The sequence below is a fragment of the Myotis myotis genome, unplaced genomic scaffold, assembly GCF_014108235.1.
Source record: "Myotis myotis isolate mMyoMyo1 unplaced genomic scaffold, mMyoMyo1.p scaffold_m19_p_13, whole genome shotgun sequence".
In the NCBI taxonomy this organism is placed as follows: Eukaryota; Metazoa; Chordata; class Mammalia; order Chiroptera; family Vespertilionidae; genus Myotis; species Myotis myotis.
The window spans coordinates 53,479,434-53,494,048 of record NW_023416317.1 but is presented as its reverse complement, the minus strand read 5'-3'; the positions used below and the strand labels follow the sequence as shown (position 1 = coordinate 53,494,048).

Here is a 14,615-nt window from a genome sequence, read left to right as displayed (position 1 = left end):
GTCCTTCCAGGATAAAGCAAAGAATATGCTACTCCAGGGCGTAGTACATCTTTTTTGAAAAAAAATTCTGCCTGGTGTAAATTATACCTCAGGACATTAATTTCAAAATCTCAAAGGACAGTGTTTTATGAAATAGAATATATCATCACTTAAGTTATTTGATTTGTTAAAGTACCCGATAGAAATTTCCTGCGGCAAACACTAGTCTGTGTTCGTGTTTGTACCTGCACGCTGTGCCGGCTGTCCCTCGCCCCCTCAGCTCCTGGCTTTCTGCTCAGCAACACTGACAGATGACAGCCGAAAGTCAGCAGATAGGTCGTTTCCGTCACACTTCTTTATTCCTCGCATTTTGAATATGAATCCTTTTTAAAAATATTTTTATTGATTTTTAGAGAGAGGAAGGGCGAGAGCCAGAGAAACATCGATGTGAGAGCAAAAAATATTGGTTGGCTGCCTTCTGCACATCCCCTACTGGGGATCAAGCCTGCAACCCGGGCCTGTGCCCTGACGGGGAATCAAACTGTGACCTCCTGGTTCATAGGTCGATGCTCAACCACCTGAGTCGTACCGGCCAGGGCTTGATTATGACTTCTTGATTATCAGCTTCAAAAGTTTTAGAATAGCTACCTTTCAGATTATTAAATTAATTTTAATTGCATAGGCTGAAGAGGTTTCCTAAAAAAATCTATCTTCAGCTCCAGGTTATCCAATACACAACTTATTCATGAAAAGTCCCTCTCAACCCGTGACCTTTAAATGACTTTTCCTCCACGACAGCCCACTGACCGGGACCTCAGGCTCCCCGTGGGATAGGCATTGATGATTAGACGTGGAATTAGCATATTCTGGGTTTTCCCCTCAAAATAAGCATGTCTGTTAGTGCACCCGAGAGCTTCATTATCATCTGTCTTTCCTGACTGTGACTGTGGTTGTTGTTAATATTGTCATCACGCTTTTCCTAACACCATGTTTTGATGGTGTCAGCAATCAAAATCCTCTTGTCTGATGAAGCCCGGACGCCCTCCGCAGGAATTCCCAGTAAGACTCACAAAGCGGCTCATCTCCCTCCAGCCCACTCCCGGCCTCCCTCCGCTCTGTGACTGTCCTGCTCTCCCCACCCTCCCTCATTTCCTCCCACTCCCTCTCCCTTTCTCTCTCCCTCTTTCTCTTTCTTTCTCTCCCTCCCTCCTCTATTTCCCTCCCTCTCTCCCTGCTACATGAAGGGCATTTCAGCCCTGGGAACAGCATGTGCTAAGGTGGGAAAGCAGGAGGCACAGGACATTCAAGGCCTGAGAGAAGTTGGGTGGTAGGAGCCCAGATTTGCGAAGATTTGTGGAGGGAGACGCGGCTGGGAAATGACCGAGACCTCACACGCCTCGCTGAGATGTGAGGCCAGTGGAAGCCGCCGGGGTGGACAAGCAGGGGGGGTGGACACGCAGAGCAGCAGAGTGAGATGGCACTTGCATGAGTGTCCGGGCCGTGAGATGGAATGTGCTGATGACGGGGCTGGGAAATGAAGAGGGAAGGGAGGGAGGAGGTGCTCAGGGATAGATGTCCCAGACTGGGACACAGATTGGAGGTGAGGCAGACGAAAGAGTGAGAATGACAGGGAGGCCCTCTGGGTCTGGGAGGGTATGGGGGTGGCAGGGGCTCCGTGGAGAAAAAGAGAGTGAGCCCCATGAAGGAAACTCGCTACAAGACCCTGACACAGGCCCAGGCGAGGAGGAGGCACCCCGAGGAGTCGAGTCCGTGCGGATGGTGAGGAGCAAGCACTCGGTAACACCGAGAGAGACTTGGGCTGATGTGCACACGAGGCAGATGGTGGTGTCCTTATCGGCACACGGTCAGCTGTCGGAATGAAAGGTCCTCGGTGGAGACTGGACTCTGCAGCCAGAGGCAAATAGATCTGGAGAGAGAGAGGGAGAGCCGGGCCCTGCCGGGTCTGCACGGCTGTGGGTGTGGAACCAGCCAGGCCCGTTTTCCCCTTCATTGCACCCGTTACGGGCACACCATTTGGTACACGGGTCTGTGGGGGTTCACGGGGGCAGCTAGGGCACAGATCAGAAATGTCTGCAGCTGCCCCTTTGGGGTCCAATGTCCCTGTTCCTTACCCTTGGGGACCACTGACCTCCTCTCCGTGCCCCTCGCTGGGCCTTTCCGGAAGGTCCTGGAAATGGGGTCGCGCAGCCCGCCAGCTCATGCGTCTGGCTCCTCCCCAGGCCACATGGCCTCTGCCTCCGGGACTCGCTCTCCCTAGTGGCAGGCGAGCGGCCGTGGACAACGTGGAGACGAGTGGGCGTGGCCGTGCTCCATAAAACTGTATCTGTGGGCACTGGCCGTTTTGTTTTGGGTAATTTTCCCGTGTCATGAAAGCAGGATTCTTCTTTTGATGGTTTTCAGCTATAAATGGAGAAACCATTCGTAGCTCCGAGGCCGGACTAAAGCAGATGGTGGGGTGGGGCGGCCTCAGACAGACAGAGTCTGCCAACTGCCTGCCCCATGAGCCCCGGGCACGCAGGAAGCGTGAGCTCCTGGCCTCACCGATGGCTCTGACACGTTGGAATTTCTGCTGCCGATTAGAAATGGAGAAGGTAGAGTGGTTGAGTGTCCACCTATGAACCAGGAGGTCACGGATCGATTCCTGGTCAGGGCACATGCCTGGGTTGCGGGCTCCATCCTCAGTAGGGGGCGTGCAGGAGGCAGCCAATCAATGATTCTCTCTCATCATTGATCTTTCTCTCTCCCTCCCTCTCTCCTTCTCTCCCTCTCTCCCTTCCTCTCTGAAATCAATAAAAATATATTTTTAAAAAAAAGAAAAGGAGAAGGAATGTGTCACCCCAGCAGAGTGCTGTGTCCCTGGAGCTCACCACATTAGCAGCTGCTCCCTCCCTCCCTGTCTCTACAGAATTATTTTTAGATGGATTCAGCACGGGGGACCTTTCGTCCCGCTGTGTCTGGGACACGTTCACTTACACCTGTTTTCCCTACTCGTTGATGCCTGTTTTTGCGTTCAGATTGTCTTGATGAAGAGGCGAAGGTATATGGCCGACCCAGAGTGAGCTGGACAGCCTGCACAGAGGAGCTGTGGGGAGCCGCCGGATAGCAGGACCCTCCCTGTGCCCGGCAGGGGGGTGAGGCGCTGCCTCTTACCCACGGAGCCGCTGTGGGAACCCGTAGGGATCCCTGTTTGGATGTTGGGATCGGGTGTGGCTGCGTTCCACCTGCGGAATGAAAAAACACATGCACTTTCTGGACGCAGAATTATTTATCCAACCAAGTGTCTCTTTTCTTAAAAATAGTTAGAGAGTCAGAACGAAGTTTATGACCTGAATATAAGTAAGTAGGACTTTCTAACGGTGCCTGACTCTATCAGAGAGGTTTTTCCCTGCTTAAACTGTGTTAATTGCTCAGAGTCTCCTCAGTTGTGTGTCATGTATTATCTATCCTTCTGAGCCAGGCAGAACATGTCCTGAAACAAGTCACGGCACTAGAAGTTTAATGAGGCTGTGTTCTATCAGACGGCCCTTACAAACGCTCAATGCGAAGGATGCCTCGTTTTTAATAGCGAGTGTGCATATGGCACACTCGTAAGGAACCAAGGTAAACGTTTTGTCTTCGGCTTCATTCTTGTAAAAGGGTGGAAGGGATGGTCGAGAACACCCCCCGACCCCTAGACCACAAGGAATGTTTACAGCGGAATGGCGGGTTTGGGTGGGGCGGTTTCTAGGAAGATGCCGCGTTTAACCCGGTTGAGGTACATGGTATCGTCCTGTTATTCCTGTTTCACCGACGAGAAACACTGAGTCTCAGAGCGCGGAGGTGACTGGCCTTAGGCATGGAGTTGAGGGGAAAGTGTGACCGCAGACCGGGGCCAGGTAACTGCACATCAGAGGTGATGCCACCGGCGGCACCTGACCCTCAAGTCGGTCTGAGTGGGCCTTTTTTTTCCGAAAACCGTTACCCCTTTGAGTACATGAAGCTTTTGCGAGCAATCAAAACCCCTTTTAACAGTTCTCACCCTTACACCAAATGGTGACTTCCTTGTGTTTTCCCACCGAAGTCAATTATGGAGTCTTATTTATCATAGGTTTCCGTAAAACATCAGGTTTTAATAGTGAAATTATCCATCAGCGACTGCCATTTTTCTCTTGCCTCAGAACTGTATTAAATATGCTGTTTTAGTATTAAATAGTAAAGTAAACATTACAATAAATATTAAAGTAAGCTCCACCATTAGCAGAGTGTAGCCTATCTGTGGAAGAAGTTTCATAAGCGTGGTGTTTGTTGGTCTTCAGAATTATTTTATTCGCTTTAAATATAAAGTTTGTGGAAATGGGATTCATTTTCCTCTGAGTGTGTCCTCTTAGTGACTTGCTATTTCAGCATGAATGCAGCATTTTAAACTCTCAGCCGGAGGAAATGAACACCACGTGTTCATCTGCCAGAAACGCTGGAGCCAAGTCACAACAAGGAAATAGAGAAAGTTTGTGTTTTCTCATCAAAAATGCGAATTTGCTCCAGCGAGACTTCCTGCCAGGTATTGGCGTGCGGGTTGAAGAGACGCCAAACAACCCGGCTGTGTTAGACAGTTTACCGCCCGCCTCGGGGGCTGGGAGTGTCAGGCGCTCGCCCAGCGGGGCACTGTGGCCAGTGAGCGGCTGTCCTCCCCCCGCCCCTCGGCTCCCTGCCGCCGTGATGGTCTGGTGTCCGGACAAAGCGCCTCAGCTCCCAACCAATACACCATTTTCACATCTGTCTCCCTCGGCAAGAGAACCCCGCCGTGTTGCCAGGACGCTGTGGGCACAGCTGGCTTCGGCTCTGCGGGTCCCACATTGCAGAGCCTTTGGGTAGATGCCCCGGGCAGGGAACACCACGCTGGTTTTGTGAGTCAAGTAATTAAAGTGGAATCGTCTCACCTTGCTTTCTTTTCAACAGTTAGAACTTCATTTAAAAAATGCTCTGTGGCTGGCTCGCGTGGTTCAGTGATTGAGCGTCGACCTATGGGCCAGGAGGTCATGTTTCGATTCCCGGTCAGGGCACATGCCCAGGCTGCGGGCTCCGTCCCCCGTGTGGGGCGTGCAGGAGGCAGCCCATCCATGATTCTCTCTCATCATGGATGTTTTTCTCTCTCTCTCCCCCCCTCTCCCTTCCTCTCTGAAATCAATAAAAACGTATTTTTTAAAAAGTGCCCTGTGCACAGTGAACGGTGGGCCTCCTTCCCGCCCCACGTCCCAGGTGCCCAGGCAGCCAGCCCCGCTGCGCCTCCTGCGGTGTTTTAGGTGCCGGCCCCGAAAAGCAGGGACGCCAGCCGGTCCAGCACCTGAGGATTCCCATCCACACACTGCAGGTTCTTTCCTGTCGGAACCTGTGGTTCTGATTTCCCCTCCCCCTCCACACACACGCACACACACACATACACATGCACACACACATACATATGCACACACACATACATATACACACACACACACACACACACACACATGGCTGTGAGATAGTCCACAGCATAAACCAGAGACTCCAAGTCTGGTTCCTAGACCTGCAGCATCCGCTTCACCTGGGAACTTCCTACAGAAGCACCTTCCGGGCCCCACCTCAGAGCTGGTGCATCAGACACGCCTGGGAGGTAGGGGGCAGGAGCCTGCATGGTTTTTTTTTAAAAAAAGTATTTTTATTGATTTTAGAGATGAAGGGAGAGGGAGAGAGAGATAGAAACATCAATGATGAGAGAGAATCATGGATTGGCTGCCTCCTGCACGCCCCACAATGGGGATCGAGCACACAGCCCAGGCATGTGCCCTGACCGGGAATCAAACCGTGACCTCCTGGTTCCTAGGTCAATGCTCAGCAATGTGGCTGGGCAGGAGCCAGTGTTTTAATAACAGCTCAGGGGGTGCTGCCCAGGGCTCCAGATGACCCCTGTCCTTCCTAATGGTTTCTATGATGACCGTTGAGGCGTTCCCAGCCTTTTTGTTTGGTAAACAGGGCCTCAGAAGAGATCTGTGCATTCAGATCTTCGGTGGAGAGTGATGGAAGTCAGCACGTTGCTCTCCAAGGTCACCCCATCCACGTGTCCACCAAGGGTATGGCATTTTTCTTAGTATTTCTGAGCAAGCTTGCTTCTGCTTTTCCTTCTATAGTCTGGGAACTGGAATCCTTGAAAATTTTTTAAAGCTGTATATCAGAAACACGTATGTGTAAAATGTATTTCTAATTGCTGCAAAGCAGTTACCAAGCTTCCCTGCAGACTGAATGAGCGCCCGGGATAAGTTCCCGAAAGCCTCCTGCATTTGGAAGCTGGAGTCATTAACTCTCAGGAGGTGAAGCCATAGACACAGCCATAGACTCACTACTAAATGATCACATGATGACTTATGATTATAACCCATTATTGTAAAACTAGAGGCCCGGTGCACAAAATTTGTGCATGGGTAGGATCCCTAGGCCTGGGGAGCATTGAGGGCCGATCGGGTCCTTCTGGCTGCAGGTCGGGGCCATCCTTCATTCCACGCTGCCCCCTGGTGGTCAGCGCACATCATAGTGAGCAATTGAACTATGGTCTCCTGGTCGAACTCCCGAGGGGACACTTTGCATATTAGCCTTTTATATATATAGATTAAGAGATGCACTTCTGCCCTGACCAGTTTGGCTCAGTGGCTAGAGCGTCGGCCTGTGGACTGAAGAGTCCCAGGTTCGATTCCGGTCAAGGGCATGTACCTTGGTTGCGGGCACATCCCCAGTAGGGGTTGTGCAGGAGGCAGCTGGTCAATGTTTCTCTCTCATGGATGTTTCTAACTCTCTATCCCTCTCCCTTCCTCTCTGTAAAAAATCAATAAAATACATTTTTTTAAAAAAAGAGATGTACTTCTATGCACTCTTTAGAGAAACGTGTCATTCCATCGCCTGCTGAGCCATAATTTTCATGCATGTCTCTTGCTTGATGACAATGTGCCAAACCTGCTCCTTGAAGGTTAGGGTCCTGGGTCAATATTTGGGCTCCCTGAGTCAGGGACTGACTAGTCAGCTGGGCTCCTGGATGTTTGGGGGTGGCTGATTCATGCCAAGTTTCGGTAAATGTCAGAGTGGAAATAACTTCAGTTCACCCAGACTTACATTTTCATGAAGGACAAAGGATGCCCGAGTGTTTTCCGACTATCAGGTAGACTCCCCTGTGTCTGAAATTTCAGTGTGGGTGGCCCTCAGCTCACACCCCCCCCCCCCCGCCCCGCCACCCACCCCTCCTGCCCAATCAGAATCCTCGGGGGCGGGGCCTGGGATCTTCACTGGAACCTCGCTCCCTTGCGGATCATCATACACCAAGGTGGTTTTTATTCTCTCTATTAAAAATGATGGCTGGTGTTCTTCTTAATTGCGCAAAGATGATTAAAGAGATTGGGGCTCGAGGAGAGTACATAAATAATTCAGATTTAAACTCTTTGCTGCAGTGGTGTGATTTACTTAAGACTCAGAACCTCATCGAAACCTAATTAATTGGTTGTTCCGCCCTTTCCTCTTGCTCCGTCCTTCCTGTGGCGAGGTGAGTGGCAAAGGAGTGGGCCCGAGCAGGCACAGCAAGAAACCACAAAGACTCGATGTTCATTTTACTACACGATGCATCGATATTTACGGTTTATGCCCAATAGCTGCTGAAAAGACTTGCATTGGCTTACAGGAGGAAATTAATATAAAATAGGGCAAGCCCAGATGAAAGGAGGAGGACATTTATATATATATAATTTATTTCAGAGAGGATGGGAGAGGGAGAGAGAGAGATAGGAACATCCATGATGAGAATCATTGATTGGCTGCCTCCTGTATGCCCCCTACTGGGGAGGGAGCCCGAAACCCAGGCATGTGCGCTGACCACCGGGAATTGAACTGTGACCTCCTGGTTCATAGGTTGACACGCAACCACTGAGCCATGCAGGCCAGGTAGAAATAGGAGAGCATTTAAAAGGATCAGAGGCACGTGGGGGGTGTTCATGCTACCGCTGGGAAGTGCCCTGCTGGCCGCCACCGAAACACAGAGCCTGTAATGCTCCGTCTCGGACATAGACAGCGTGTCCAGCTGCCAGGGGAGGCTGACTTCTCCTGCGTCCAGGCAGAGGGGCATGCGGATGAACAGGGGTGGGTATTGTTTGTTTAACAAAAGACAAGGAACACTTTGCAAAAGATGCAGAAAACGAGTTGTGAGGTGCGCCATCCAGTAGACGTGAAGGCCCTTGGTGAACAGGAGCAGCCACGGGGGACACTCTGCGTGGTCTGGGGGCCTGTGCTCACAGCCGGTGATCAGTGTCCTTCCCACGGCTGCGAGTGATGCCCCGGTTCCCCTTCACTCCCAACGACCCCCACGTTCTCCCCGTGTCACAGCCGGGGAAGCTCAGGTGTGTGTGGGGGGGTGACGCCTTCTGAGCTGCTCAGTGAGCAGGTGGCATCTGAGCTCAGAGCCTGTGAGGGACCCTACACTCTGCAGACTCGGCAGGGTTACCCGCCTGGTATGTTTCCTGGGGCCATAGGCGAGGTAATAAGTGGCACATCGGGGAATAGGGTGAGTATGTCAGTATTTACAGTGTCACCGTCTCTCCTTTCCCAGGCCACGTCCAATGTCAGGCCCCTCTAACGGGTGCCCTGAGACGTGGCCAGTGTCTCGTGGTTCTGTGGTTCCTCCGTGGTGTTAGTTAGAAGTCTGTGTCCATGTGGCTCCCATATGGCAGTGGTCACAGCATAAAACGAGTGTTCGCGTGAACATCAACCAGCTCTCACCAGGACAGGAATGGAGAGACCTTCCTGTTGAAAAAGTCAAGGTACACCCAGCCGGTGTGGCTCAGTGGTTGAGCGTTGACCTATGAATCAGGAGGTCACGGTTTGATTCCCCGTCAAGGCACATGCCCGGGTTGCAGGCTTGATCCCCAGTAGGGGGCGTGCAGAAGGCAGCCAATCAATGATTCTCTCATCATTGTGGTTCCCATATCTCTCTCCTTCTCCCTTCCTCTCTGAAATCAATAAAAACGTATTTTAAAAGTCAAGTTACAGGACACGTACTGCTGGGAGATGTGTTCTGAGAGGGCGGAGCTCAGCCCATCATCATGGTGGCAGGTGCACCAGACACGGGCCTGTGGGCACCATTCTCCCCCCAGCTTCACGGTTTCTGGCACTTTCCATAAGCGGAGGTCCGAAGGCTGAGACCCCATTTGTGCAGTTACCACGTTTATTCTAACAATGATGTACTTGCATTTGCCCCGTTTTCCCTCCGTCCTACCCTCTGCAGCAGCACCGGTGCCTTGCTCGCTCTCTGACTTGTGTACATTGTTGTGTGTTAGACATTTAAACAGAGAAACCTCTGTCCGGGGCTCTTTCAGGCACGCAGGGCGGGGGTGTCCTGGGCTGATGGATCCACATGGCACCTGGTGCAGTAGGTGATGCCTGTCTGAAGCATAACTTGCACCTTGTTCTTTGCTGCTTGTGGCCCTTGGACGTAATTTGTGCGGGAAACAAGTGGCATGAATCTGCTTGTTTGCAAAGCCCCAGAAACACAGGCAAATGCAAAGGTTTACTGATAGTGAGGTTTCCATGGCAACAGGCAGGAGATCATAATATTTATATCCTCCTATTACTATGCTCCAGTGTATTTTAGGGTATGGTGTGAAAAGGACACAATAATATACGCACGCTTTTTTTTCTTAAATCACTATATTAGGCTGGTATTTTTTTCTTGGCTAAGTGTTTTTAAAGCCTTCATAAAAATTTCCAGGAAGTCATTATTAAAAACATAACTTTTTATTATTCCCCATGAGTTGTCAATTACATACTTCTGTTTGTGAAAGTTTTAAAATGACTGTGCGTGACACCGTGAGCCTGACCCAGGGTTAAAGTTCGGGGGAACGGCACCCCTGTCTTTAAATCCCAAGTTCAGTGGGAGGGTTTTTCTTCGCTCTTTGCCTGGTGAGCTTTAAGTCAGTCATTGAAGAGCTCCTCAGCAGAAAACAGAAGTCAGCCACGCGAGGAAGTGACCTCCGCTACGGTCAGCCTCCCACCCACGGACAGGAACGTACGGTTCTGTGTGGGTTCGTGTGGAGATAAACCATGCGATGACACCTGTTCATACGCTGAGTCCGTAATCCCCGTGCCCAGGATTCAGGGCTGAAGCTCACTTTCTAGCCAGGATGGGAGTGGGCACTAAATAAATAAACGACAGTGAACACACTGAGCAACATTGTGTGAAGACTCTGAAGAAACATGGCTGTCAGACTGTAGAGACTGACGACTAAGGGAGCACTGACGGTGGGTGTTGTGTGCGCCGTCGGAAAGCTGTGTCACTGACCATCCCCTTCGACCTCACATCAGCCCCAGGGAGTCCTGAGCAGGCGTTTCCTCCTCGTTGGGAAAACAGAACCAAAGCCCGACAGGTTAGGGGAGCAGACAAATTTCAGAGGCGCAAATACATCTCCTCGCTCGGCCCTGGGGGCACTTGAAAAGATTTGTTGAACAGTTGAGTGGATGGGGAAAGAATACTGTTCGGTAAATATGACTTTCAAATTGGGCAAATAGCATCCTTTTCAGCATTTTTTCTAAGGCCAAGTTTCTGCAGACTGAAGGCAGTGAGAGGCTTCAATGCCATTTGGGTGCGATGTTCCTCTCTCCAGGTTAGGAATTGGGGGTGGGTGGGGGGTGGGAGGCCACCAGCCTGGGGCTGACTCCCCGTGAGCAGCGTGGCTTTGGGCGAAGTCCCAGTTCTCTTTGGTTTTGCGCATGTGAAATTGGGAGGAAGGAGAACACACGTGACCTGTCTCACGGGTTTCTTTTGAAAATCGGTTAAAAGCTGTGTATCTGTAGAGGCTCATGCATGGGAAGTCATTTCAATCCTTTTTAAAAAATCTCCATGTCACTTGAATTGGGGAAGTACTTTTTTTCGACAGTTCATAAGTAATCGTTGATGTTTCTCTCTTATTTTGATAAGCCTTTTCAGTATGAAATGATCACTTCATTAAAGAAAAATAAAGCCAATTAGCTTCTTTTTTTGTAACCAAGGTGCTCTTTGAATGTCAGCCCATAGGCCTCCTCCTCCCCCTTCACCCCCAGTGAGCCAGCCTGCCGGTCTGCAAATGGGCCCTTGAGGGGACCCTTCAATAATAAACTATTTGTAAACAGGGGTAAGGATGCCATATTTGGTGCTGTTTCCTGTAGCGTTAGGAGAGTCCTTGGTTTGCTAGTGTGTTTTTACTTTACATATTCCTGTGGCAGATAAAAGCAAGGGTATAATGCAACAAAGAATATTCATCGTTAAAATCACAGGTCTTAAAGGCAACTGTTCCATGAAATTTATAAACGGTCCCCCTGACAGATACACTCAGCCAAACCCCAGAGTGCAAGGATCAGGAGCTTTTAGACTCACTTTGTGCATGGAATTCGGCAAATATTACTGAGCAACTGCTCTGCTAATTGCAGGGCAAGCGCAGGAGACATGCTGAGGTTCCCAGGGGCAGGGAGCGCCCATCAAATGCAAGAGGGTAAGTCAGATAAAAGGAGCTGGAGCCTAAGGAGAAGGGGCTTTGCAGGAGGTGAGTGACACAGGTGGTAGGGGGAGGGGGGGGGCCGGACTCACCTGGCCTGAGGCCTAGTGAGCACTGGTGTGTCCTCCCCTGCCCCCCCCACCCCGCCCCCCTTCTCCCCTCTCCTCCTGCCCCTGCAGGCTGCTCACTCAGGTGCTGGAGAACCTGCATTTGCATGAGAGGCAGCATCTCCCAGGGTCTGAGACATTTGCACAGAATCCCACCGCAGTTTTAGTAACAGACACAGGGGCAGGCCGTCCGCCCCGCTTCCTGGCTGAAGGTACCGCTTCCACATTTTCTTCAAGGCCCTTAAAAGCGTTTTAAAAAGTGTTTGCGACCGTAATTAAGATACCTCACTGCGGTGGTGTGATCTGTTCCCAGGCTCAGGACCTTGTCCCCTGAGGAGAGCTCTTCAGTGCCCAGTTGGCGCGTGGCTGTGTCGGAGGGGAAGGCTCCAGGGTGTGTGTGGGGAAGCGATTATTAGGGTTCCCCAGCTGCACCCCCAGCTTCACAGGGAGGCTTTGAAATAGAAGGCTCCATGGGTCTTGAAATCCCAGCTCTCTTGGTCTGGCGGGGTTTTGTGTAAGAACACCGGCTTTTCCCAGGGCCCTGTTAAAACCAAACTGGCTTTTAAAATACAGCTTTCACGCGGGTGCTCTGGGTTCTCCCAAACCTCTGGTGCCCCTGGAGACCTTTGTTTCCAGGAGAAGGAGCGTGGCTCAGTGGTTGAGCATCGACCTATGAACCAGGAGGTCACGGTTTGATTCCCGGTCAGGGCACAGGCCCGGGTTGTGGGCTTGATCCTCAGTGTGGGGCGTGCAGGAGGCAGCTGATCCATGATTCTCTCTCATCGTTGATGTTTCTATATCTCTCTCCCCCTCCCTTCCTCTCTGAAATCAATAAAAAAATTTAAAAAATAATAAAAAATATTTCTGATGCAGCCTGGTGCACAGGTGGTCTACAAATCCCAGTTACCTACATTTGCAATGAGACTCCCAGGCGGTAACGAGGCCGGGGCCCTGGACCACACCCGGGGTGAGATAAACTAAGAATCTGGGAGCAGAGCCATAGGAAGCATGTTGAAGCCAACACCATCCACTTCTTGCTGTGTGGATGTGTGTGGATGCGTGTGGATGTGTGTGCTCCGTGAACCGGCCACGTCGGGCCCCACAGATAATGCCCCGTCCTCACAGGCTGTAGAGGCAGCACCAATGCAGCATCCTGAGCCATGGTCACACCTGTGCCCGGCAGGACTGACTGGTGCTTCGGGGAAAAAGGTTCTTACCTTTCAAGGTGAGGAGACACGATTGTTCTAGACCTGTTTCATCCTTTTTGCGTATTCTGGCCGAAATCAGCGATGACTCCCTTCCACGGTGTGAAGTTATGTAACCGCCGGAACAGGAATTGGGCAGGAGAGCAGCAAGGCTGACACCCATGGGTGGTCAGAAAGGCACCATTTGGTTATTGTTCACATGTGGGCTCATCCTGGTATGCCGCCCCCTATCTCCACCCCCTCCCCTACCCCCGCTTAGCCTGGACCCGTCGGAGGGTGCAGTTTGGCAGTGCTAACTGAGCTGCATTTCAGGAGCCTTGCGCTGTGATAATATTGCACTTTACTCACACATTTAAGGGGACGTAATGCTCGGTTATCGTATCATTTTTGCAGGGGACCTCTGGTTACAGTAAGTCCAGAACACATTCTGGCTCCTTTTATAGCCACGTATATGTGAGCTTCGCTGATTTGCTTTGCCCGTGCTTGTAACCAGCAAGGTAATACTCAGTCAGAGATAATGAAATGAAGCACTTCTCTCATTTCCCTCGGATGCACCGATTACTTTTTTATTAACCCTCACCTGAGGATATGTCTTCCATTGCTTTTAAGAGAGAGTGGAAGGGAGGGAAAGAGAGAGAAAAAACATTGAGGTGAGAGAGACACATCGACCAGTTGCCTCCCACATGCACCCTGACTGGGGCTGGGGAGCAAACTGCAAACCCAGGTACATGCCCTTGACTGGGAATCGAACCCACAACCTTTTGGTGCCCGGGCCGATGCTCTAGCCACTGAGATTCACAGGCCAGGGCTGATGCACAGATTTAAAGTGCATAGAACAGTCAACATGTACTAGTATACAGTTTGTAGTTTCACTAATTTAAAGGTAATTCTTTTGCCTTGTACATTTTTCAAGGCAGAGTGGAAATTTTCTAAGTTACCCCCTCAAATACACGCACTGCCTCCTTTGCACAGTCGCCACGTCCACGGTCAGGAACCATGAAACGGGTGTATTTTCCCACAAATCAACAGTGCAGTCAGTCGCCTGGAGACGGAATGTGACACCATCGACTGTGCCCGTAGAAGTCACCTCCTTTTTAGTGAGACTTCCGCGAAGGGGTAAATTATTTTTCTTCCTTTCCCTCCATAGGCCTCAGCTTTGCTCAAAATAAAACCAGTAGGATTTTCTCCGTGCAGTTTAAGCTGGAGGGTGTGAGTCGGGATTTGCTGTCCTGATTGTTCTTGGAGGAAATTAAATGTTTTAAAAATAACCCACTAAGGCGATCAAAATAGCATTTGCCTCGATGGCTGCATGACCCACCGGAAGAACATTCCATGGACGATAATAAAGACAGCTTCTGTTTTTTCAGAGCTGCCAGTCAAGGGGACTGTGCGAGGTAATTCACTGCTCTCCTGCGAACTCCCCCCACTCGGTCACTGCCCGTGAATCACCCCCACAGAATTCTCCAAGATGTGGGGCCGAGAGGACTCGTAGCCACGAGTGGAATATTTTCAACGCTGTGTATAAATAGCACCACCAGTCACAGGTGGAATGACATTCATTTGTGCTCCTGATGATGACACATCTTAGGAAACTGTATGAAGAGTTGGCTCGTTGCCAGGAGAAGCTAAAGGTGGTTGTGATTTGGTGGATCGCTGTGACCAGTGTGGGGACCAGGCCATGTAGATACTTGGTCGCAGATGTTTTGTTTCCTCCTTTGGGTCCCCTTTCCCGGTGATATTATGCTCACACCTGCGCCATTTGCCCTTTGGGGCAGCCCTGCTATGTCTGACGC

At 50.8% G+C, this 14,615-nt stretch overlaps 1 protein-coding gene across 2 annotated transcripts in view; it reads left to right on the top strand.

Annotated features, from left to right (window-relative positions):
* The window catches only part of LOC118668394 (contactin-3-like), a 120,480-nt gene that overhangs the window by 54,655 nt on the left and 51,210 nt on the right, over positions 1 to 14,615 (top strand). The window lies entirely within an intron of this gene.